The sequence below is a fragment of the Vigna unguiculata genome, unplaced genomic scaffold (genome assembly GCF_037176805.1).
Source record: "Vigna unguiculata cultivar grain cowpea cultivar isolate G323 ecotype 2 unplaced genomic scaffold, ASM3717680v1 ptg000334l, whole genome shotgun sequence".
Taxonomy (NCBI): domain Eukaryota; kingdom Viridiplantae; phylum Streptophyta; class Magnoliopsida; order Fabales; family Fabaceae; genus Vigna; species Vigna unguiculata.
The window spans coordinates 15,001-42,500 of record NW_028196969.1 but is presented as its reverse complement, the minus strand read 5'-3'; the positions used below and the strand labels follow the sequence as shown (position 1 = coordinate 42,500).

Genomic DNA, 27,500 nt, shown 5'->3' with positions numbered 1-27,500 from the left:
TTGCGAGCTACCAAGTTGCTCTACTCCGCGATAAAGAAAAGAATTGATAACTAATGAACAAAAACAAAGATGGAATGCGTCCCTTTACCATATCTATATAAATAGAATAAACCATTTATACATAACGGTAAAGGGACCCTCCTATGATCGCTGATAATAAAATGAAAAAAATGAAGATAATTGGAAATCCTTACCAACTGGATCTTGTTGCACCCGGCAAGAAACATGCATGAACCATTTCCCGAAGTATGTGTCCAGATAATCCAAAGTCTCGATAATTAGCTCTCGGTCTTCCGGTCGAAAAACAACGTCGATGAAGACGTATAGGTGCACTATTACGCGGTAGTGATTCTAATTTTCCATGAATTTCCCATTTCTCACTTAACGACGGAACTTTGCTTATTTCTTTTTTTGAGGATCGGCGAATCAAATGATATTTCTGTTCCAATTTTTGTCTCTTCTTTTCCCTCTGAATAACACTTTTCCTTGCCATAATGGTTAATTTGCTATTAGCATCAATGATAGAAGTCGGATCCTAGATGTATAAGTGGCTTCTCTTCCCTATAGAAGGAAATGAGATTCTTGCCAGATATATATAATAAAGAATTCAATTAACCGAATTTGCCCGATGTAGAGGCAATTAAGAAGGCTGCATAAGTAAATATATAACCTACGGAAAAGTGGGCTAGTCCAACCAATCTTGCTTGCACAATGGAAAGAGCCACTGGTTTATCTCTCCATCGAATCAAATTAGCCAAAGGTGTACGTTCATGAGCCCATGCCAAAGTTTCAATCAATTCCTGCCAATATCCGCGCCAAGAAATTAAGAACATAAATCCAGTAGCCCAAACAAGATGTCCAAACAAGAACATCCATGCCCAGACTGATAAACTATTCATACCAAAAGGGTTATATCCATTGATAAGTTGTGAAGAGTTCAACCATAGATAATCTCTTAACCATCCCATCAAATAGGTAGAAGATTCATTAAACTGTGAAATATTACCCTGCCATAGTGTAATGTGTTTCCAATGCCAATAAAAAGTAACCCATCCAATGGTATTTAACATCCAGAAAACTGCCAAATAAAATGCGTCCCAAGCGGAAATATCACAAGTTCCGCCTCGTCCCGGGCCATCACAAGGAAAACTATAACCAAAATCTTTTTTATCAGGCATTAACTTAGAACCACGCGCATCCAAAGCACCTTTTACTAAAATCAAAGTAGTTGTATGTAAACCAAGAGCAATAGCATGATGAACCAAGAAGTCTCCAGGCCCTATTGTTAAGAATAGAGAATTACTATTCTCATTTACAGCGTTTAACCAACCAGGCAACCATATGCTTCGTCCCGCATTGAACGCCGGACTGTTCGTTGAAGATAAAAGTATATCGAACCCATAGGAAGTTTTACCATGAGCAGATTGTATCCATTGGGCAAATATAGGTTCAATCAAAATTTGTTTCTCCGGAGTACCAAAAGCAAGCATGACATCGTTATGGACATAAAGTCCCAGAGTATGGAACCCCAGAAAGAGGCTAGCCCAACTTAAGTGGGATATGATAGCTTCTTTATGGTCTAACATTCTTGCCAAGACATTATCTTGATTCTGCTCTGGATTATAATCTCTAATAAAAAAGATAGCTCCATGAGCAAAAGCCCCTGTCATAATGAAGCCTGCTATATATTGATGATGAGTATATAAGGCAGCTTGAGTAGTAAAGTCTTGCGCTATAAACGCATAAGCAGGTAAAGAGTACATGTGTTGTGCTACCAAGGAAGTAATAACCCCTAAAGAGGCTAGAGCAAGACCTAATTGAAAATGAATTGAATTATTGATTGTATCATAAAGACCCTTATGCCCACGCCCCAATCTACCCCCCGGAGGAGTATGTGCTTCTAAAAGATCTTTAATACTGTGACCAATCCCGAAATTAGTTCTATACATATGGCCAGCAACTAGAAAAATAAACGCAATAGCCAAATGATGGTGTGCAATATCAGTTAACCATAAACTTTGAGTTTGCGGATGAAATCCTCCGAGAAGTGTTAGAATAGCAGTTCCTGCTCCTTGAGGGGTACCAAATATATGATTATTGGAATCTGGGTTTTGAGCATAAAGATTCCACTGACCTGTAAAAAATGGACCTAATCCCTCGGGGTGCGGCAAGATATCTAATAAATTGTTCCATCGAACGGATTCCCCCCTGGACCCCGGAATAGCAACATGAACTAAATGCCCTGTCCAAGCCAAGGAACTTACTCCGAATAGTCCTGACAAATGATGATTGAGGCGGGATTCGGCATTTTTAAACCACGAAACACTCGGTTTCCATTTTGGTTGTAGGTGTAACCAACCTGCTATTAAAGATATAATAGAAAGTATTAATAGAAAAATAGCTCCAGTATAAAGATCCCCATTAGTACGTAAACCGATTGTATACCACCACTGATAAACACCAGAATAGGCTATATTAACAGGACCTAGAGCACCCCCTCGAGTAAAAGCTTCTACAGCTGGTTGACCAAAATGAGGATCCCAAATTGCATGAGCAATAGGTCTTACATGTAAAGGATCCTGTACCCATGTCTCAAAATTACCTTGCCAAGCTACATGAAAGAGATTCCCGGAAGTCCACAGAAAAATGATTGCTAATTGCCCGAAATGAGAAGCAAAAATATTCTGATAAAGACGTTCCTCAGTAATATCATCATGACTTTCGAAGTCATGTGCGGTAGCAATACCAAACCAAATACGACGAGTAGTGGGGTCTTGAGCTAAGCCTTGACTAAAGCTTGGAAATCTTAATGCCATAATGATTTTCAAATCCTCCTAGCTATTATCCTACTGCAATAATTCTTGCTAAGAAGAATGCCCATGTTGTGGCAATTCCACCTAGAAGGTAATGTGTTACTCCTACAGCACGTCCTTGTACAATGCTCAAGGCTCTGGGCTGAGTAGCAGGAGCAACTTTTAATTTATTATGAGCCCAAACAATGGATTCAATAAGTTCTTGCCAATAACCACGCCCGCTGAATAGAAACATTAAACTAAAAGCCCATACAAAATGTGCACCCAAGAAAAAAAGACCATATGCAGATAATGAAGAACCATAAGACTGAATTACCTGGGATGCCTGCGCCCATAAGAAATCACGAAGCCACCCATTAATGGTAATGGAACTCTGCGCAAAATTTCCTCCTGTGATATGAGTTACTATCCCTTGATCACTTATACTACCCCAAACATCTGACTGCATTTTCCAACTGAAATGGAATATAACTACGGAAATTGAATTGTACATCCAAAATAGTCCTAAGAAGACATGATCCCAAGCGGATACTTGGCATGTCCCCCCTCTTCCAGGTCCATCACAAGGGAAACGAAAACCTAGATTTGCTTTATCCGGTATCAATCGTGAACTACGAGCAAATAGAACACCCTTTAAGAGTATCAATACTGTTACATGAATTGTAAATGCATGAATATGATGGACCAAAAAATCCGCAGTTCCTAAAGGAATAGGTAACAAAGCAACTTTACCGCCCACTGCTACTAAATTTTCACCTCCCCAAGTCAAACTGGTACTTGTTGCTGCACCTGGGGCTGTTGTGCCAGGTGCTAAAGCGTGGGTATTTTGTATCCATTGAGCAAAGATCGGCTGTAATTGTATAGCAGTATCTGAAAACATATCTTGAGGGCGCCCTAATGCGCTCATGGTATCATTATGAATATACAAACCAAAACTGTGAAAACCTAAAAAGATACATACCCAGTTAAGATGTGATATGATTGAATCACGATGTCTAAGGACACGATCTAATAGATCGTTGTATCGAATAGTCGGATCATAATCTCTTACCATAAAAATCGCTGCATGCGCAGCAGCACCGACTATGAGAAATCCACCAATCCACATGTGATGTGTAAACAATGACAGTTGTGTACCATAGTCAGTAGCTAGGTATGGATAAGGAGGCATAGAATACATATGGTGAGCTACAACAATGGTCAAAGAGCCTAACATAGCTAGATTAATAGATAATTGAGCATGCCATGACGTTGTTAGAATCTCATATATACCTTTATGACCCTGGCCTGTAAATGGACCTTTATGTGCCTCTAAAATGTCTTTTATATTGTGACCAATACCCCAGTTGGTCCTATACATGTGACCCGCTATCAAGAAAAGAATTGCAATAGCTAAATGATGGTGTATAATATCGGTCAGCCATAAACCTCCAGTTACTGGATCTAATCCTCCACGAAAAGTAAGAAATTCTCCGTATTTTGACCAATTCAAGGTAAAAAATGGGGTTGCTCCCTCGGAAAAACTCGGATAAAGTTGAGCCAAAAGATCCCGATTTAGGATAAATTCATGAGGAAGTGGTATCTCTTTGGGATCTACTGCAGCATTTAGAAATTGGTTAATCGGTAAAGATACATGTATTTGATGTCCTGCCCAAGAAAGAGACCCCAACCCTAGGAGCCCTGTCAAATGGTGATTCAACATAGATTCTACATCTTGGAACCAAGCCAATTTTGGAGCAGCTTTGTGATAATGAAACCAACCAGCAAAAAGCATTAAGGCTGCAAAGACCAATGCACCAATTGCAGTACAATAGAGTTGTAATTCATTAGTTATTCCAGATGCTCTCCAAATCTGAAAAAAACCAGAGGTTATTTGTATTCCTCGGAACCCCCCCCCTACATCACCATTCAATATTTCTTGACCCACTATTGGCCAAACCACCTGAGCACTAGGCCTAATGTGAGTAGGATCACTTAACCATGCCTCATAATTGGAAAAACGAGCACCATGAAAATACATGCCACTCAGCCAAAGAAAGATGATAGAGAGTTGGCCAAAATGCGCACTAAAAACTTTTCGGGAAATCTCCTCTAAATCATTAGTATGGCTATCAAAATCATGAGCGTCAGCATGTAGGTTCCAGATCCAAGTAGTAGTATCTGGTCCCTTAGCTATTGTTCTTGAGAAATGACCAGGTTTTGCCCATTCCTCAAAAGAAGTTTTTATAGGATCCCTATCTACCAAAATTTTAACTTCTGGTTCCGGTGAACGAATAATCATTGAGTCCTCCTCTTTCCAGACAACACATACAAAGAGACCTGCCAACATAAAACAGAATTAGTGAACTTATTAGAGATGTTTCTATTGAGTTTTGTTCTCTCCTATCTCTCATGTATTGGATATCTTAGTAAATTTCATTTCTTTAGTTTTTCACTAGAACAATTATGATCTCGAAGTCAATTCGGGGCAAGTGTTCGAATCTATTATGACATAAGAGTGAGGCGCTCAACGGACCTATTTTAATCTTCTAAGACCTTTTTGGGAACTCTGAATGGAAGTTCAATAATTTTTCGTGCAGCCTAATCAAATGTATTCAGATTTTATTCTAATTCTATTCCTTAGATTTTATTTTTTTTTTTAGATAAAGTATAAGTATGTACTCTATTTCAAATTGAGCAGGCATTAGCATTCATTATTAGGCAATATACCTATATTTTATTTCTTTTTTTGAAGGTCTCTTTTCTTAATTTGATTGAATATTAGTTTAAATAACAGAAAAAAGGAGAAAATTATCTACTGTATCCACATCTCGTTTATTTCTATGAAATACTAGACAAAATCGAACAAAATTAGAAGGGATATATTTAAATTATGTGATTGGTCGTTCCTATAGAAATGATTTTTGAATTTGATAGGGACAAGAAACAAGAATTTATAACAATATATATTTATCTATCTATATCTTTATATAGATAGATAAATATATAAGAAAAAAAAGAAACAGAGTGTTCTTATTCAAAACGCCCTGTGATCTTCAACCAATTCTGTGCTGCAATATAATTACCGGGGGTGAGAGCTATAGCTTGTTTCCAATATTCAGCGGCTTGATTAAACCAAGACTCCGCAACTTCTGAGTCTCCCTGCCGAATGGCCTGTTCTCCTCGGTCGAAATAGGTGAGTCAATTCCTTTCCTTAGAACCGTACTTGAGAATTTCCTGACTCATACGGCTCAGTAGTCAATTCTTTTTTTGTTCTATTATCTTGAAGTTAACTAAAAGAAAAAAAGAAATTATTAATATGAGTTTCAAACTTTCATTTTTACTAATAAATAAAGAATTTCAAAGAATTTCATCTTTTTTTTTAGTTTTATCTTTTCTCCTACCTTCAGAAAAGGGAATCAAGCATTGGCATTAACGCCCTAATTCTAATTTTCTGAAAGGTAACTATCTCGATTTTATATATCATATACAAAAATATATGATAGATTCATTTCTATAGAATCTTGGTAAAAGTTTTTTCTTTCTTATCTTATAAGTTCTTATAAGTAAAGAGAAAATACTTTCTATCTTTGGGATTTGATACTACACCGCTGCTCAAAATACCAGGGGATCCTTTTTATTACATAAGTGGATTCCTGACTTCTTTATTTATCATGAGATAAGGAAGCAGTTTTTATTATATCGATTGAAAACCGTGTTAATTGATCCTTACGATGCTTCCTTTATCAATTAGATCTTTTATCCATAGAAAAAGAGGGTATCTAGACATATCGATTTCTTCATATTTTTACTTCTATGAAGTTTCTTTGCTACAGCTGATAAAAATCGTTGTTTTGAACGATATATATATGTAGAAAGCCTTTCTTATTTATAATTATTTATATTTCTATATTTCTTATATTAAAATTTGTGGATTTGCTTGTTCTTTTCTTTTTTCTTTCTATAGTGGAGATAGTCGCACGTAATGACAGATCACGGCCATATTATTAAAAGCTTGGGGTAAAAATGGGTTTCGTTCGAGCGCCCGAAAATAATATTCCAAAGCTTTAGTATGTTCTCCGTTACTTGTGTGAATAAGGCCTATGTTATAAAGTATATAACTTCGATCATAGGGATCAATTTCCAGTCGCATAGCCTCATAATAATTCTGTAAAGCTTCTGCATAATTTCCTTCAGATTGAGCTGACATCCGTTACGGTCGTCATTCGGTTCAAAGAATCTCCGCTCCAGAACTGTACGTGAGATTTTCATCTCATACGGCTCCCCCCTTATGTGTGTAATGAGAAAAATCCATCAAATCAAAAAATATTCCAGTATTCTCATTCTCAACTGAACAGAGCTAGTGTTTTTACAATAAATCTCTAGCCAACCTTCCTGTCAAAAATTATTTCTTAACATTAAGTATGTAGGTACTTGATAAAAAAAAATAAGAACTTCAACAATTTCTTTGTCCTCTACGCTGCTTAATTTCCTGGAATTAGTCACCTCAATAATCTTCGATGGTTCTATGGGTATCCAAAATATGAACGAGATGGATATTTATTGTCCCAACCATTCCTGTTAGTCCCAATCTCGATAAGCCATGGATATAGATAGATACAAAGTTTTCGTGTCCTTGATTCCCAAGCGTAGTGCTTCTTTCCCAATGTTGCCTATCAGTACTAGTAATTTGGGGTTGACCTAACCCCATAAGTATAGGTATAACCTTTCGCTTAATACTAGAAACCTAAAATTCAAGCATATAAGGCTTCATTAATCGAGGATACACGACAGAAGGAATTAATCCTTTTATTTACAAATTTCACCTTCAACACGCGTGGGGTTTTTCCATTCCATTTTTTTTTGACCGAAATCGGTCAAAAAAAATGGAATCAAATCACACCATCTCTGTAATAAGTGAATGCCCTTTTTTCTCCTGAAGTTGTCGGAATTATTCGTAATAAGATATTGGCTACAATTGAAAAGGTCTTATCTATAAAATTTTCATTTATCCGAGATCTAGGCATAGGTAGAAATCCATTCTATAATTTAATTAATCATGGTGTGAGAAATCAATCCCACAAATAAAGGAATTGTATAATTATAATACAGTGCGAAATAACGTAAAAATGAACTCATCAATCAAATTTGTTTATCCTAAGACCTTGTAGGAGGTTTTTTTTTAATTTTACTTTGTATTTTTATAGTTTGAATAGGTTTTATGCATTTATGAAAAATAGGATTGATTCACTATTCAACATTCAACCGGTTTCTGGGCATCATTATATAGGAGAGATGGCCGAGTGGTTCAAGGCGTAGCATTGGAACTGCTATGTAGGCTTTTTGTTTACCGGGGGTTCGAATCCCTCTCTTTCCGAATCTTTACCAAATTCATCAATATTACTCATCCCAATGCATACCATTATTTCATATTTCAAATTTGTTTGTTGATATGGACAACTTTATATTCCTCATTTTTCGGTAATACAAAAAATAGTGGATAACGGGTGGGCAAGGAATAAAAATTTTCGCATATCCATGTCTATGATATATGAATAGCAGAAAATCCTTGTAAAAAAAACTCTTGTTATTTTAGTTAAGTTTAAGTTTGACGAGAATAATATTCTACAACCAGTAATTCATTTATTTTCAAACCAACCCATTTATTATCTATTATTTGATTAATTAAACCTTTATATTGGAAAGGGTGAACAGTCAAATGATTTGGCAATTTCTCATGGGGGGCTGAATCAAAATAATTTTGAATAAGAGTTTTAGATTTTTGTTCATCCTTTGCTGTAATAATATCTTGAGGTTTACAACGATAACTTGGTATATCCACTATACGACCATTAACTAAAACATGTCTATGGTTTATAAATTGGCGGGCTTGAGGAATAGTCGCAGCCATACCCAATCGAAAAAGTATGTTATCCAAGCGCATTTCAAGTAGTTGTAATAAAACCTGACCAGTTGATCCTTTAGCTTTTCCGGAGATACGAACGTATTTAAGCAATTGTCGTTCTGTAAGACCATAATGAAAACGCAATTTTTGTTTTTCTTCTAAACGAATACGATATTGAGATTTTTTACTGAAGCGCAATTGATTTCGAAATTCGTTTTTGACTGTTGGCCTTTTACTAGTAAGTCCTGGTAAATATCCTAGACGACGTATTTTTTTGAAACGAGGTCCTCTGTAACGTGACATAAAAACTCCTTTTTTAAAATGAAAAATCTTATAAATCGAAATGAAAACTAAACGAAATGAAAAATATTATAGAATTCTAAATGAAGCGAAATCTACTAAAGTTTTATAGTACAAAGAAGAATTAGATGAATTTTATCAATATCCGAATTTATTGTATATAAAAGAATACAAAAAAGTAGGTTAATTTCTTGATTTCTTCCGCAGAGATCGAACTCTCCCAATTTTTTATTTCTAAAAAAGATATTATCAATTATGTAAAAAACAAATAGAGAAAAGCCGGTTATCGGATTCGAACCGATGACCATCGCATTACAAATGCGATGCTCTAACCTCTGAGCTAAACCGGCTAATGTAAACGAAATATACATATGCAGAAGAATTGAATGGGATCTTAGTTATCAATTTTTAGTTATTTATAACAAAATTCAAATTAATACAAACATCAAAAATAGAGAAAGAAAATATAGAAAATCAAACCCAATTTTTATTATTTCTATTATTTATTTTATCTGATAACATAAAGTGCAAGATAATAATTAATATTATATTAATATAATTTATTTAATATAATTTATTTCGATCTACTATTCTAGATATATATTATTAAATTGATTTCTTTCAAAAAGATTATTTATTAGTACTTAAAGTAAATTTGAATAAATATAAATTTTAGTAAATATTTATTAAGGAATTCCATATTTCTAAGTAAATGTCTAATTCTATATTATATTCAATTAAAAGAATGGTTTTTTTTAGCCACTAGATTCGTTTTAGTTATATAAATTGTATATGAATAAATGGATTGTTTATTTTCTTTTTTTTTTTAAGCAAAAACAAAAAAAAAAAAAGAATCGACCATTCGAGTATTCTAAATTGTATGAAAAAAGAAGATAAGTAGGTACATAGAAGATAAGTAGATATGTGGTCTATATCTGTGTATATTGAATTGTTAATATATAGATATTAGAATTAGTTCTGATTCAAACAAATAAAGGTATCCAATATAGATGAAATAAAATCTATAAAATTGGAGAAAGGGGTTTTTAATATTTAATAAAATAATATGTATTTAATGAATTCAAAAGTTCCCGCATAATTCTCATAATAGAAATGAAAAAAAAAGCATTCTATTATAATCAGATTCAAATAAAAAAAAAGATGGGGATATGGCGAAATTGGTAGACGCTACGGACTTAATTGGATTGAGTTTTGGTATGGAAACTTACCAAGTAATAATTTTCAAATTCAGAGAAACCCTGGAATTCACAATGGGCAATCCTGAGCCAAATCCTGTTTTCTGAAAACAAATAAAAATTCAGAAAGTGATAATAAAAAAGGGATAGGTGCAGAGACTCTATGGAAGCTGTTCTAACAAACGAAATTGACGACTTTTTTTATTGCATTAGTAAAAGAATCCTTTCACCAAAATTACAGGAATGGATCAAAGATAAACATTTAGAAACATATATATATACTGAAATACTCTTTCAATTTGTTACTTTTTATTTTATTATTGAAGATCTATTTGTGATAAAAATATTCACAAATGAAAAATGTGAATCAAATCAATTCGAAGTTGAAGAAAAGATGGAATATTTATTGATGAAATTATTCACTTCATCATAATCGGCTAAAACCCTTGAAGAACTGATAAATCAGATGAGAATAAAGATAGAGTCCTATTCTACATGTCAATACCGACAACAATGAAATTGAAAGTAAGAGGAAAATCCGTCGACTTAAGAAATCATGAGGGTTCAAGTCCCTCTATCCCCAAAAATACTTTTTCATTTTCTAATTTTTTTCCTATATCCTCTCTATCTTGAAGTCCTTATTTATGTGTTTTATTCGATTTATTATTTCCCAACGAAATTGGAATTTTTATTTTCATCAATTTCCTATCTATCATAATTTTCTTATCTATCATAATGACAAGGGACGAGTTTTGGAATAGATATAAATATATATGTGAAACACATAGAATTTTTTTTAATCAGAAATGTATAAATTAATATCTTATTTTTTAGCAAGGAATTTTCATATGCGTAATTAACGATTAACAATAAAAAATAATTATTACTGCGGAAACTCACTTACAAACTTTTTTTTTACTTAGTTGATATAGATTCATTAACATAGATTTTAAAAATCTTTTAAAATCAAAGTATTAAGCTTCAAGAATGGTCGGGATAGCTCAGTTGGTAGAGCAGAGGACTGAAAATCCTCGTGTCACCAGTTCAAATCTGGTTCCTGACACAAGATTCATTTGTATGAGTATCTATCCCCCATATTCATTTTAATGAATATGGGGGATAGATACTCATACAAATTTGTGTTCTTCTAGATTCTGATACATAACATATTTCTTTGATCTATTTAGGTATCTGTAGATATACTTTTCCTAGATGATTAAAGAATAGATGCAATTTTTTATTAGGTATATTCGCTTATCTATAGTATCTATATATATATAGATATAGATATATAGATAATGAATTCTTTATCTATTTTTTTCCTTTTTTTTCTGCGATACAAAAAAAGGTTTCTATTTCCATAATATTCGAGTGGTTTAATTAGTTGGTTAAAAGACCTAAAAGTCGAAGTTCTGGGGTGGAGTGAGAATATTAAGAATTCATCTGAGAAGGATTACCAAAATAGAATCGAGCCCTTTTCTTTGTGTTTTTTTTTTCGTGGCCGTATAATTGATGGTGATGTGCACGTTATATAGTTTATTATAAAGATAAAGAATTAGTTTATTATAAAGATAAAGAATTTTTGCAGTTCATCCTATTTCTTTTATTGGCTTGGCTGATAAGAACTCAGTATTGTTTTTGTTTTAGAATCTTAAGAAACTCCTATCCATCCTATTTTAAACCCTATAATTATTCATTCTATTATTTCTGAATTTTGTGATTTCTCACATAATAATATCTGAATGCAACTTCCATTACTCTGCCTGATTTAATGTCAATCAATTATTTTGTCTGATCTATAACAGAATGTACTTATATTCTTTGACTGGGGTTGCAGAAGTTTGGATTAGTTTATTATTTTTATCATTTAGTGAGCATCTTGTATTTCATAAAAATTTGGAGCAATATAATCTTTACGCAAAGGCCATCCTATCCAATTTTCGGGCATTAAAATACGTCTTAGACGCGGATGACTATCATAAGAGATTCCCAACATATCATAAGATTCCTTTTCTTGAAAATCCGCACTTTTCCAAACCCAAAAAATCGAAGGAATTCTGGGATTTTTTCTTGATACAAATATTTTTATGCATACCTCTTCGGGTTGATTTATACCATACTCTATTCTTGTAAAATGATATACACTAGCTAAGAGTCCTCCGGGTGCTACATCATAGGCACATTGAGAACGTAGATAATTGTAACCATATACATATAAAATGACAGCAATGGAATGCCAATCCTCGGGCTTTATTTGTAAAGTCTCTATTCCTAGGTAATCGAAACCCAAGGATCTATGAATTAGTCCATGTTTGACTAGCCAAGAAGACAAACGACCTTGCATTTTTTGCTTCTCCTAAATTTTTTTTATGAGTTTGGTATTAGTATTTTCTATTACGATGAAATTTTTAAAATACGATGAAATTTTTAAAAAAGGAATTGCTTTTTATTATTGTACTTTAAAAAAATGTGTCAGACGATATCTCTGAAGTAGATGGCGGTTGATAGAAAAATTCTTGACCATAATTGTCAGTATAAGTACTGTATCCAACATGAAACTTATGGTTGGTAGTAAAACATCTATTCTCTCGTTGAAAACTCATTGGATCTTCATATATTTCTCGAGATATTTTCTTACGAAGTTTTGTTATAGCATCTATAATGGCCTCCGGTTTAGGTGGACAGCCCGGCAAATATACATCTACAGGAATTAGCTTATCTACGCCTCGAACAGTACTATAAGAATCGGTACTAAACATCCCCCCCGTAATTGTACAGGCTCCCATAGCAATAACATATTTAGGTTCGGGCATTTGTTCATATAATCGAACTAAAGAAGGGGCCATTTTCATAGTTACAGTGCCCGCTGTTAAAATTAGGTCCGCCTGCCTAGGACTCGATCGTGGTACTAGTCCATAACGATCAAAATCGAATCGTGATCCTATTAATGAAGCAAATTCAATGAAGCAACAACTCGTACCATAAAGAAGCGGCCATAAACTGGATAATCTTGACCAATTTGAAAAATCATTTAATGTCGTTGAAATAACTGAATTTTGGGTTGTTTGATCAAGTAAGGGAAACTCAATGGAATTCATAATTGTCTCAATATTTTTTTTTCTAATTGTCTAAATAGTCAAGAATTAAGACCATTCTAATGCCCCCTTTCGCCATGCATAAACTGAACCAACAATTAGGATAAGCACGAATAAGAAAGCTTCTAAAAATACGGATACCCCTAATACATCGAAACTCATTGCCCATGGATAAAGAAAAACCGTTTCAACATCAAAAACAACAAAAATGAGAGCAAACATATAATAACGGATTCGAAATTGTAACCAAGCATCGCCTATTGGTTCTATTCCGGATTCATAACTAGAAAGTTTTTCCGGTCCCTTGCTAATGGGGGCTAAAATTCCAGAAATTAGAAATGCCAAAATAGGAATCAAACTTGATATTATTAGAAATGCCCAAAAAATATCATATTCGTAAAGAAGAAACATAAAAGTACTCCTCTGAATGTAGAAAATATACCAAATTCATTTTCATTTTTAGTCTAAAGTCTCCATTTTTTTAGACTAGCTGAATATACTAATATTAATATTATTCTATCGAATATGAATATGTTCGAATAGAAAGTTACAAATTGTTTTTTTTTTAGTAATAGTCTTAGTAATGAGATCTATTCGATCCAAAATAGTATTAATATTATTAGTATCTGTAGGAATATTAGGGCTATACGGACTCGAACCGTAGACCTTCTCGGTAAAACAGATCAAACTAATTATTATCTAAATGATTTAAATTGTTTTCAAAACCCAACATGCATTTTTTTTTGCATTGAGCTTTTTCATTAACTGATAAAAATATTAGTTAGTCCACCATCTTTTTTTTTTTTTACAGTAAAGAATAAAGAGATGATTCCCTATGCTCTTCTTTTTTATTTGTATAACAATCAAAGAGCACTACCAAAGTGTTTCAAAGAAGGATTATCTTGACGTAGGTCTGCTTCTGGCCTAGATCAACTTAAGTTAAATGGACTCTTTATCCACCTACTAAAATTAAAATAGAAGATAAGAAATGACACTTCATACACCTTAAAGTTCATAAAATAGGAAGAAAAGATAATCTTTTTTAGGTCCCTATACCCTTTATGTTTAGCATTGACGAGAAATGGGTATTCACCTTATCAATATCTCAAATCAATTATGGATTCGATTTTATGGCTAAACCCTTTGTCAGGCTAGTGTTCTCTTGTTTTGTTCCTTAAAATGGAGTAAGACACCGATTTCTTACTATAAGATAAACTTTTTTAATTACAAGATGAACTCCTCTGAAAAAAAGCATTGGCGCTCGTGTAAACGAGGTGCTCTACCTAACTGAGCTACAGCCCTTGTGTTTTTGATACATATTTTATCATAGTATGAAGATAATTGCTTGTCAAGATGAATATTACATGATCGAATCCCTTGAACGGGGGTTGGTATTGCTTATCAGTAATTTTACATTTATAATCAATTAATCTGATAGATGGGTACTCTTCTTTTTTTTTTTTTGAGGAGGAGTCCTAAATTACCTACTTAACTCAGTGGTTAGAGTATTGCTTTCATACGGCGGGAGTCATTGGTTCAAATCCAATAGTAGGTAAGGTATAGTTATAACTTATTAGATACCTTTGACTGTGGTATCTAATAAGCTTTTCTACTTACTTTTTTCTTCTGACTGTTTCTTTTTTCTTTTTATTGTTTTCGGATATTGGGACGCATCAATTTCAACTTGTTATGAAATAACATTGATAGCCTCTACTCGTGTTCTAGCTCGTCTAAGAGCTAGATTTGCCTCAATTGTTTGTCTCTTGCCTTCAGCCTTATTCAAATTAGTTTCTGCTATTTCAAGAGTTTGCTGTGCTTCTTGTGGATCAATGTCACTACCCTTTTCCGCATCATTTACTAAAACAGTTATCTCATTATTATTTATTCTAGCAAACCCCCCCATCAGAGCCATTGTTAACCATTGGTCTTTAAGACGTATTCTCAAAATACCTATATCGACAGCTGAGGCAATAGGCGCATGATTAGGTAATACTCCAATTTGTCCGCTATTAGTAGGTAAAATGATTTCCTTCACTTCTGAATCCCAAACAATTCGATTGGGGGTCAATACACAAAGATTTAAAGTCATTTCTTCAAATTGCTCTCCGTTTCTAAGTTCGTAGCCTTCGCAGTAGCTTCATCGATATTACCTACCAAATAAAAGGCTTGTTCAGGAAGACCGTCTAATTCTCCAGAAAGAATCAAATTAAACCCTCTAATTGTTTCTACTAGACCAACATATTTTCCAGCCGAACCGGTAAAAACTTCTGCTACGAAAAAAGGTTGTGATAAGAAACGCTCAATTTTTCGTGCTCTTGCTACGGTTAAGCGATCTTCTTCGGATAATTCGTCCAAGCCAAGGATAGCTATAATGTCTTGAAGTTCTTTGTAACGTTGTAAAGTTTGTTTAACTCGTTGCGCAGTCTCATAATGTTCTTCACCAACGATTCGAGGTTGGAGCATAGTTGAGGTTGAATCTAAAGGATCTACTGCTGGATAGATACCTTTGGCGGCTAATCCTCTTGATAGTACAGTAGTAGCATCTAAATGTGCAAATGTCGTAGCAGGAGCAGGGTCAGTTAAATCGTCGGCAGGTACATAAACTGCTTGAATAGAAGTTATGGACCCTTCTTTGGTAGAAGTGATTCTTTCTTGTAAAGAACCCATTTCAGTACTAAGAGTGGGTTGATAACCCACAGCAGAGGGCATTCGACCCAATAAGGCAGATACTTCAGATCCTGCTTGAACGAAGCGGAAGATATTGTCGATAAATAGAAGTACATCTTGCTCATTGACATCTCGAAAATATTCCGCCATAGTTAGGGCAGTTAAACCAACTCTCATACGAGCTCCGGGTGGTTCATTCATTTGACCATATACTAAAGCTACTTTGGATTCTGCAATATTTTGTTCATTAATTACTCCAGATTCTTTCATTTCCATATAAAGATCATTTCCCTCGCGAGTACGCTCACCTACTCCGCCAAATACAGATACACCTCCATGAGCTTTGGCAATGTTATTGATCAATTCCATAATAAGTACTGTTTTACCCACTCCAGCTCCACCGAAAAGTCCTATTTTTCCTCCACGACGATAAGGAGCTAAAAGATCTACTACTTTTATTCCTGTTTCAAAAATAGATAATTTTGTATCTAATTGTATAAAGGTAGGCGCAGATCTATGAATGGGAGATGTTGTACGAGTATCTACAGGACCTAAATTATCAATCGGCTCTCCAAGCACGTTGAAAATTCGTCCTAGAGTTGCTCCGCCTACTGGAACACTTAGGGGAGTTCCTGTGTCAATAACTTGCATTCCTCTCATTAGACCATCTGTAGCACTCATAGCTACAGCCCTAACTCGATTATTTCCTAATAATTGTTGTACTTCACAAGTCACATTAATTTGTTGACCAACAGTATCTCGACCCTTAACTACCAGAGCATTGTAAATATTAGGCATCTTCCCCGGGGGAAAGGCTACATCTAGTACCGGACCAATTATTTGGTCAATATGTCCCAGATTTTTTTTTTCAATCGAAGAAACTTCAGGACCGGAAGTAGGAGGATTTATTCGCATATCAAAAGCCAATTTTTTTTTCCGAAAAAGTTTTTAAATCAAAAAGAAATGTTCGATAAGAAAGCAAGTTGATCGGTTAATTCAAAAAGAAATAAGAAATGGGAGTTAGTACTCCATTTTTTTGGTACTATTCCATCAATCCTCTTTAACTGTTTACTTACTTATTCAAATTCAATTATTGAATTCTTAAGCTTACTGCAGTTATTTTGAAAATTTCAATTGGATAAAATCTTTCGAAAGTCTTTTCTTTTTTTCTATCATTCTAGAAAATATCATCTATATTCTGTATGGAATTCGAACCTGTACCTTAATTTAGAATTCATTTTTTTTATCATTGGCTTTCGTATTTCCTCAGTAGACAATTTTTTAGACTTACCCTCTGTTTCCCTATTTTTTGACCTCTTTTTTTATTTTCCGGGGAGAAAGCTGCCTATTTTTACATCTAGGATTTACATAGACAACATATATCACTGTCAAGATTAAGAATAAATTATTATTATTATTTAGATTAGATCTTTCGATTTCAAAATTAAAAAATAAGATCAAATTGAAAAAAAAAAAAGATTGGGTTGCGCCATACATAGAAAAGAGTATACAATAATGATGTATTTGACAAATCAAATACCATCGTTTAATTTAATAATAACATAACGAACCTTTGGGATTAATTGATAATAGTAGTTGATTTTTGTAAAAGATTTCATTAACTCCTAAGTCATATCGAGTAGACCTTATTGTTTCAAGAATTCTTAATTCAAGAGTTGTAGGGAGGGATTTATGTCACCACAAACAGAGACTAAAGCAAGTGTTGGGTTCAAAGCTGGTGTTAAAGATTATAAATTGAATTATTATACTCCTGAGTATGAAACCAAAGATACTGATATCTTGGCAGCATTTCGAGTAACTCCTCAACCTGGAGTTCCACCTGAAGAAGCAGGTGCTGCGGTAGCCGCCGAATCTTCTACTGGTACATGGACAACTGTGTGGACCGATGGGCTTACCAGTCTTGATCGTTACAAAGGACGATGCTATCACATCGAACCTGTTGCTGGGGAAGAAAATCAATATATTGCTTACGTAGCTTATCCTTTAGACCTTTTTGAAGAAGGTTCTGTTACTAACATGTTTACTTCTATTGTCGGTAATGTATTTGGGTTCAAGGCACTGCGTGCTCTACGTCTGGAGGATTTGCGAATCCCAACCGCTTATATTAAAACTTTCCAAGGTCCGCCTCACGGCATCCAAGTTGAGAGAGATAAATTGAACAAGTATGGTCGTCCCCTATTAGGATGTACTATTAAACCTAAATTGGGGTTATCCGCTAAGAATTATGGTAGAGCTGTTTATGAATGTCTTCGTGGGGGACTTGATTTTACCAAAGATGATGAAAATGTGAATTCCCAACCATTTATGCGTTGGAGAGACCGTTTCTTATTTTGTGCTGAAGCGATTTTTAAATCACAGGCTGAAACAGGTGAAATCAAAGGGCATTACTTGAATGCAACTGCGGGTACATGCGAAGAAATGATGAAAAGAGCTGTATTTGCCAGAGAATTAGGCGTTCCTATCGTAATGCATGATTATTTAACAGGGGGATTCACTGCAAATACTAGCTTGGCTCATTATTGCCGAGATAATGGTCTACTTCTTCATATACATCGTGCAATGCATGCAGTTATCGACAGACAAAAGAATCATGGTATGCACTTTCGTGTATTAGCTAAAGCATTACGTTTGTCTGGTGGAGATCATGTTCACTCCGGTACCGTAGTAGGTAAACTTGAAGGGGAAAGAGATATCACTTTAGGTTTTGTTGACTTACTGCGTGATGATTTTGTTGAAAAAGATCGAAGTCGTGGTATTTATTTCACTCAGGATTGGGTTTCTCTACCAGGTGTTCTGCCTGTTGCTTCGGGAGGTATTCACGTTTGGCATATGCCTGCTCTGACCGAAATCTTTGGAGATGATTCCGTACTTCAATTTGGCGGAGGAACTTTAGGACACCCTTGGGGAAATGCACCAGGTGCTGTAGCTAATCGAGTAGCTCTTGAAGCCTGTGTGAAGGCTCGAAATGAAGGACGTGATCTTGCTCGTGAAGGTAATGAAATTATCCGTGAGGCTAGCAAATGGAGTCCTGAATTAGCTGCTGCTTGCGAAGTATGGAAGGAGATCAAATTTGAATTCGAAGCAATGGATACTATTTGAATTCGAAGCAATGGATACTTTGGATTAATTGCAATTAAACTCGGCACAATCTTTTCCTAAAAGAAGGATTGAGCCGAATACAAAGATACTTAATTATTAAACAGATTTCTATCTTTCGTATTGGAATAGAAGCATAGTAAGTAGACGATATTTTACGAAAAAAGTGATTACAATTTATAAGGGAAACTGGCTATTGCCTTTTTCGATGTGAATTTCACATAATAGGGAAGTTGTTCCATTTCTATATGAAATTTGTATTTTCCTATTGATTTCTATATTTCTATAATTTTATACGTTTTTTTAGTTTAGAATATCATTTTAGAATAAAAAAAGATATATATATATTTAAATAATTTTTCTTATAAGTAATTCTAACATAATACTAATAATCGAATTAATAAGATTGAAAATCTTATTAATTCGATTGTATTTATTCGATTGTATTTTTTTTTCAATACTAATATTGACAACACTGTATCAAATAAATATAATCCGATCGTGAATAAATTGATCACCTTACTTACGTTAAATAGGCGTTATTACTTCATCAAATGGTAGGTTCATTGGTTTTCTTTCTGCGAGACAAACAAGAAAAACTTTGTTAATGAATAAGTAAGTGAATTGAAAGGTAAACACGAATATATATACGAAAATATTAGATCTATATATACCAATATATATATAGTCTTATATATATAATAATAATGGATAACTCTAACATAGTATTTCAAGAACATAGTATTTAAATAGGTGGTATACTCTTTTTTTAGTTTTTTAGACAATTCAATTTTGTAATTTTATTTTTTTGATTGCGATTGGGTATAAATATCCACCTTATTTTTTAAATTGTAATGGGGTTGCTAACTCAATGGTAGAGTACTCGGCTTTTAAGAGCGACTCTATTTTTTACGCATTTCTATGAAGCAATGGGTTCGTCGATACTATCGGTAGAGCTTGTAAAACCACGACTGATCCAGAAAGGAATGACTGGAAAAAGTAGCATGTCGTATCAATGAAGAATTCTAAAAATATTTCATTCTTTTAGGATCCAGCTCAAATTTTTGTTTGAATTTTTGGCTCGTAACAAAAAAAATTCCGTTGGGTTTGATTAATAAAGGGATAGAACTTGGTGGTTCTAATTCTAATAGGGAAACAAAAAGCATCGAGCTTTCATTTATTTTTTATTTGGATCATTACCCCATCTAATTGTACGTTAAAAATAGGTTAGTGCTTGATGTGGGAAAAGCTTTTCTGGTGAATGGTTTATTTTTGTTATGAGTCCTAACTATATAGCTATTTTCCATTATCTTTTGGTATTTTGGGGTAGCGATAAATGTGTAAAAGAAAGAGTATATTGATAAAGATATTTTTTCCAAAATCAAAAGAGCGATTAGGTAAAAAAAAAATAAAGGATTCTTAATTAGCTCGTTATCCTAGAACAAAAATTAGGCAAAAAATCGATTAGAGAGAGTCCGTTAATGGGTTTTACTTCTCTAGGTATATATTTATACCTATAATTTTCTGTTTTGACCATATCGCACTATGTATCATTTGATAATCCAATGAATCTCTGATTCTTTGTTTGACCAAATAGACTTTTTTTTTTTTAATGGAGCAATATCAAGCATATTTAGAACTCCGTAGATCTCGATACCAGGACATCCTATACCCACTTTTTTTTCGGGAATCTATTTATGGACTAGCTTATGCTCATGAGTCCTTTTTTATAGAAAATGTCGATTATAACAATAAATTTAGTTTACTAATTGTAAAACGTTTAAGTACTCGAATGTATCAACAGACTCATTTCATTCTTTTTGTTAATGATTCTAAAAAAAATACTTTTGTGGGTTATAATTATCATTTTTTTTCTCAAATAATATTAGAAGGTTTTGGTATCGTCGTGGAGATTCTATTTTCTCTACAATTATTTAGCTCTTCCTTAAGGGGATTAGAAATCGTAAAATCTTATAAAAATTTTCAATCAATTCATTCGATCTTTCCCTTTTTCGAAGATCAACTGATATATTTAAATCATAAGTCAGATATACGAATACCCTATCCTATCCATCTGGAAATCTTGGTTCAAATCCTGCGATATTCGATAAAAGATGTCTCTTTCTTTCATTTAATAAGGTTGTTTTTTTATTACTATTATAATTGGAATAGTCTTTTTCCTCCAAAAAAATGGATTTTTACTTTTTTTTCAAAAAGGAATCGAAGAATTTTCTTGTTCCTATATAATTTATATGTATGGGAATATGAATCTATCTTTCTTTTTCTACGTAACAAATCCTCTCAGTTACAGTTAAAACATTTTCGCGTTTTTTTTGAGCGAATTTTTTTCTATGAAAAAATAAAACATCTTGTAGAAGTATCTACTAAGAATTGTTCATATACTTTCTTCTTCTTTAAGGATACTTTCATCCATTATGTTAGATATCAAGGAAAATCAATTCTGGTTTTAAAGAATACTCCTTTTTTGATAAATAAATGGAAATACTATTTTATATATTTATGGCAATGTCATTTTGATATTTGGGCTGGACTAGAAACGATCTATATAAACGAATTATCTCAGTATTCATTTCACTTTTTAGGCTATTTTTTAAGTATTCCACTAAATCTTTCAGTAGTACGAAGTCAAATGTTGCAAAATTCATTTCTTATTAAAATTGTTATAAAAAAACTTGATACAATAGTTCCCATTATTCCTCTAATGAGATCATTGGCTAAAACAAAATTTTGTAATGTAATGGGTCATCCTATTAGTAAGCCGGTTTGGGCCAATTTATCTGATTTTGATATTATTGACCGGTTTTTGCGCATATGCAGAAATTTTTCTCATTATTACAATGGATCTGCAAAAAAAAAGAGTTTCTATCAAATAAAATATATACTTCGGTTTTCTTGTATAAAAACTTTGGCTCGTAAGCATAAAAGTACTGTGCGCATTTATTTGAAAAAATTAAGTTCAGAAAAATTATTGCAAGAATTTTTTACAGAAGAAGATCTTTTTTCTTTGATTTTTCCAAGAACTTCTTTTACTTTGCGTAGGTTTTATAGAGGTCGTATTTGGTATTTGGATATTCTTTTAAGAAACGATTTCGTCAATTATTTATAATTGAAAATAGGTTATGTTATTTTTTAAATCGGTGTAAATTGATAAAACGAACTTCCTTCTTTTTATTCAATGAGGATAAAAAAATCATTTTTTTTAGTCTTCTATATCTATATATAGGATTTTGAAATGCTCATGTAGTCAGAGTCAAGATTCGGGGTTAATGAATTAAATATTATATTTCACTTTCTTAGAGTCTTTTGCTAGGCAAGTAATTAAGGTTTAGATGTATACATAGGGAAAGCCGTGTGCAATGAAAACTGCAAACACGGCTTGGGGAGGGATTTTTTCTTGTTTTATTCTATTGTTGAATTTTATTCAAGAATAAATTATCTACTTCATCCGACTAGTTCCGGGTTCAAGTCCCGGGCAACTCATTTTTGTAGATCGATGTTGTATTATATCTATATTTCTATTCTCTATTTCTATAAATAGAATGATATATAGAAAATAAACTTTTTTTATGAATCAATGAAATGGGATAAACAAGGTAAATTCGGATAAACCGAAATGAATAAGAACATACTAATGAATAAGAACATACTATGGATATTAGTATTGGTTGACACTGGTATATAAGTCATGTTATACTGTTGAATAACAAGTCCTCAAATTCTCGCATTATAGAGAATTTTTGTGCTTGGGAGTCCCTAATGATTAAATGAACCAAGATTTTACCATGACTGCAATTTTAGAGAGACGCGAGAGCGAAAGCCTATGGGGTCGCTTCTGTAATTGGATAACCAGCACCGAAAATCGTCTTTACATTGGATGGTTTGGTGTTTTGATGATTCCTACTTTATTGACTGCAACTTCTGTATTTATTATCGCTTTTATCGCTGCCCCTCCAGTAGATATTGATGGTATTCGTGAGCCTGTTTCTGGATCTCTACTTTATGGAAACAATATCATTTCTGGTGCGATTATTCCTACTTCTGCGGCTATAGGTTTGCATTTTTATCCGATCTGGGAAGCAGCTTCTGTTGATGAGTGGTTATACAACGGCGGTCCTTATGAACTAATTGTTCTACACTTCTTACTTGGTGTAGCTTGCTACATGGGTCGTGAGTGGGAACTTAGTTTTCGTCTGGGTATGCGTCCTTGGATTGCTGTTGCATATTCAGCTCCTGTTGCAGCCGCTACTGCTGTTTTCTTGATCTATCCTATTGGTCAAGGAAGCTTTTCGGATGGTATGCCTCTAGGAATTTCAGGTACTTTCAATTTTATGATTGTATTTCAGGCTGAGCATAATATTCTTATGCATCCATTTCACATGTTAGGTGTAGCTGGTGTATTCGGCGGCTCCCTATTCAGTGCTATGCATGGTTCCTTGGTAACTTCTAGTTTGATCAGGGAAACCACAGAAAATGAATCCGCTAATGAAGGTTACAGATTTGGTCAAGAGGAAGAAACTTATAATATTGTAGCTGCTCATGGTTATTTTGGCCGATTAATCTTCCAATATGCAAGTTTCAACAATTCTCGTTCTTTACATTTCTTCCTAGCTGCTTGGCCTGTAGTAGGTATTTGGTTTACCGCTTTAGGTATCAGCACTATGGCTTTCAACTTAAATGGTTTTAATTTCAACCAATCCGTAGTTGATAGTCAAGGTCGTGTAATAAATACCTGGGCTGATATTATTAACCGAGCTAACCTTGGTATGGAAGTAATGCATGAACGTAATGCTCATAATTTCCCTCTAGATCTAGCTGCGATGGAAGCTCCATCTGTTAATGGATAAAATTTTGATCTTAATTTAAAGTAGACGAGTTTTTGTTTAAAAATAAAGGAGCAATATCAACTTTGTTAATATTGCTCCTTTATATTGGATATTGGATTAGTAATCTTTTTTTTAGATTTCTATAGATTTATACATACGTTTTTGATTGATTTAATGATTCCTTATCTTTTTTTTTTTCCTTTGTTAGAAAAAAAAGGATAATGAAAAGGTAGAATTTGAGATATAGATCATTTTTACTATAAGGGCGGATGTAGCCAAGTGGATCAAGGCAGTGGATTGTGAATCCACCATGCGCGGGTTCAATTCCCGTCGTTCGCCCATATCTATATATAGATAGATATAGATATTGTTTAGGTTTTCAAGTATAAATCTGAAATAAAGAAAAATGGCTACTTCTAAAACTTATAAGTACGAATTCTTCAAAATAATAATTATTACAAAAGATATATTTTTGAGATAAAATAGATACATTTATCTATTTCACAAAAAAAGAATATATCCATATCGTGGTTTCCTCTTATAATACCTCAGGTGCTAATGAAACTATTTTAGTGAAATTTAACTGTCTCAATTCCCGGGCGATTGCGCAAAAGATTCGAGTTCCTTTTGGATTTCCTTCTTGATCAATTATAACTGCAGCATTATCATCATACTGAATTATTATACCGTTGCTACGTTTTAGTTGTTTACAAGTACGTACAATTACAGCTCTGATCACTTCAGATTTTTCTAAGTTCGTATTTGGTACTGCTTGTTTGATTACAGCAACAACAATGTCGCCAATATAAGCATATCGTCGATTACTAGCTCCTAGGATTCGAATACACATCAGTTCACGTGCTCCGCTGTTATCCGCTACATTCAAATGAGTTTGAGGTTGAATCATATCATTTTTTTATTATTTCAATCTAAAAAAGGAAGTAAAAATATTTTGTGTTCAAAAAAAAAGGAACCTATTATTGCCTTTTTTCTTTTCATTCTAAAGACCTATTTTCTTTGGTTCTCTTTTATTATCCTGAAATAATGAATTGAGTTCGTATCGGCATTTTGGATGATGCTATTGAAATAGCCTTTCTTGCTATATTTTCTGGTACTCCACCCATTTCATAAAGTATTTTCCCAGGTTTAACAACAGCTACCCAATATTCGGGAAATCCTTTTCCTGAACCCATACGTGTTTCAGTAGGTCTTACTGTAACCGGTTTGTCTGGAAAAATACGTACCCATATTTGTCCACCTCGGCGAACATTTCTTGACATTGCCCGCCGTCCCGCTTCTATTTGTCTAGATGTTATCCAAGCTGGCTCAAGTGCCTGAAGAGCATATCTTCCGAAGCAAATATTATTACCTCGATAGGATATTCCCTTCATTCTTCCTCTATGTTGTTTACGAAATCTGGTTCTTTGGGGGTTATAATTGATGGTTGTTTTTCAATTCCATCTTTATTACAGAACCGTACATGAGATTTTCACCTCATACGGCTCCTCGCGAATGAAGTAATTCAAATATCTATATCTATATGGATATAGATTCTATCTAATCGATAAAATAATAGAAATAGTCATATGTTTAGTAAATAACGAAATCTCGGTATTTTTTGAGATTTCATACAATCTTCGAAATTTTTAGATCTTGTTTTCAATATCGATTCTTAGAATTGGCAAAAATATAAAAAAATTCAATAAAAGAAAAATTCTCGCGGGCGAATATTTACTCTTTTATTCTCAAATTCAGATGTAATGAAATTCAGATGTTAATGTAGGGTACAACTCCTAAAAAATGGATTGTTTTTAGGTTTCTTCCGCCATCCCACCTAAGAAATCATTAAGATTTGTTTTCTTTAAGATTTTTTTAATAAAATCTTAAGTCTTAAGTATTTGCAGGTTTCGTCGTTCCCATCGCCTCTCGATTAATGGTTAGGTTTTAATTCGACAATGGAGCCTTTCTCATAGCTAAAAATTAATAAAATTTTTTTAGAATAGAATATTCATTTCTTTTTTCGTGAATCAATATTATCAGTTTTTCTTGATTCAGAGCTCTTAATTTATTGACATTAAAAATAAAAAAAAAATATATATATTATTCTTTTTTATTTTTAAGGATGCTTTAATACACTATCTTTTCTGAGATGACCCATAGACCTTTACATATTCGAATTCTATATCATTGATATATTTTAATCTCTTTCTTTCACCTTTTCTTTTATCTATATATTTTTATTGCTTTACAACTAAATAATCTTTTTTTTCTTTTATCTTTCACAATTTTTCAGTTGCTATATTCTTTTTTTATTAAATTTTTTTTCTTTTGACTAATTCTTTAGATCTAGATAATCCGAAGTGATGTGTTGGTTATTAGTTCTTTTTAAATGAATTGATACTATTAACCGGTTTCTTTTTTTTTTTTAATCATTCTAAAAAACTAACGAGTCACACACTAAGCATGGCAATCCTCTATAAAATGATTAATTTCTTTTTTTAGTCGATTCAATCTTATAAAATAGATAAATTTTTGAGAATCAAAATCGAGTAATTTTTTCTTTTTTGTTTTATATAAAATCAAAATAGGACATTGAATTATTGAATAGAAAGAAGGACATATTTTTCTTTATTTCGAAAATATCCAAACTTTTATCCCTAAAACTCCATAAATAGTTCGAACTGTATAACAACAATATTCAATTTTAGCTCGAATGGTTTGGAGAGGAACCCTACCTTCTCTGATCCATTCGACACGTGCAATTTCTTTTCCATCAATACGTCCTGCAATCTGTACTTGAACTCCTTTTGTACCTGCTTGTTCAGTTAATTCAATAGCTTTTTTCATTGCTTTACGAAATGAAACTCTATTCTTTAATTGTCCAGCTATAAATTCTGCAAGAATATTAGGGTGTTTATAAGCATTTGTAACTTTTACAATAGCAATGTTTAGTTTTCTATTCACACAATTCAGTTTTTTGTGCATATTCGTCTGTAATTCTTCGATTTTTTGAGGCTTACCCTCTATTAATAACTTTGGAAATCCCATATATATTATGACTTGAATCAGATCGATTCTTTTTTGAATCTTTATCTCTCCAATTCCCTCGACACCCGAGGATATTCTTCTATTTTTTTGTATAAAATTTTTTATCCAATCTCGTATTTTTTTATCTTCTTGTATATTCTCAGAATATTTTGTTGGTTGTGCAAACCAAATAGAATCATGACTTTGAGTTGTACCAAGTCTGAAACCAAGCGGATTTATTTTTTGTCCCATAATTCCCCACTACTGTACATAAAATTACATAAAATGATATTTCTTATTTGTGTATTTTTTATCTATAGATAGATCTTTATAACTCATTATAGCTCATTGACTAAGTTCGTTGAAATTTCTATTGTGACTATCATCGACTATTGTAAAATAAACAATTCAAAAAATCGAATAAAAGAAGATATTCAACTAAAGCAAATAGAAAATTCAAATAGAAATTCAAGTATCATAATGTTTTATTTATGTACAAATCACATCAATTACTATTTGTACTGTGTGTTGTAAATAAAATAGACATGAACCTTTTT

General features: G+C 33.1%; 3 non-coding genes across 3 annotated transcripts; 2 read left to right on the top strand and 1 right to left on the bottom strand.

The window, feature by feature from the left end:
• Positions 1-8,081: 8,081 nt before the first annotated feature.
• Positions 8,082-8,169, top strand: TRNAS-GGA (transfer RNA serine (anticodon GGA)). The gene has a single exon. It is a non-coding gene; the product is annotated as a tRNA-Ser (tRNA).
• A 1,105-nt stretch (positions 8,170-9,274) lies between these two features.
• On the bottom strand, positions 9,275-9,347 carry TRNAT-UGU (transfer RNA threonine (anticodon UGU)). Its single transcript has one exon. It is a non-coding gene; the product is annotated as a tRNA-Thr (tRNA).
• A 1,836-nt stretch (positions 9,348-11,183) lies between these two features.
• TRNAF-GAA (transfer RNA phenylalanine (anticodon GAA)) lies at positions 11,184-11,256 on the top strand. The gene has a single exon. It is a non-coding gene; the product is annotated as a tRNA-Phe (tRNA).
• The last annotated feature ends 16,244 nt before the right edge of the window (positions 11,257-27,500 follow it).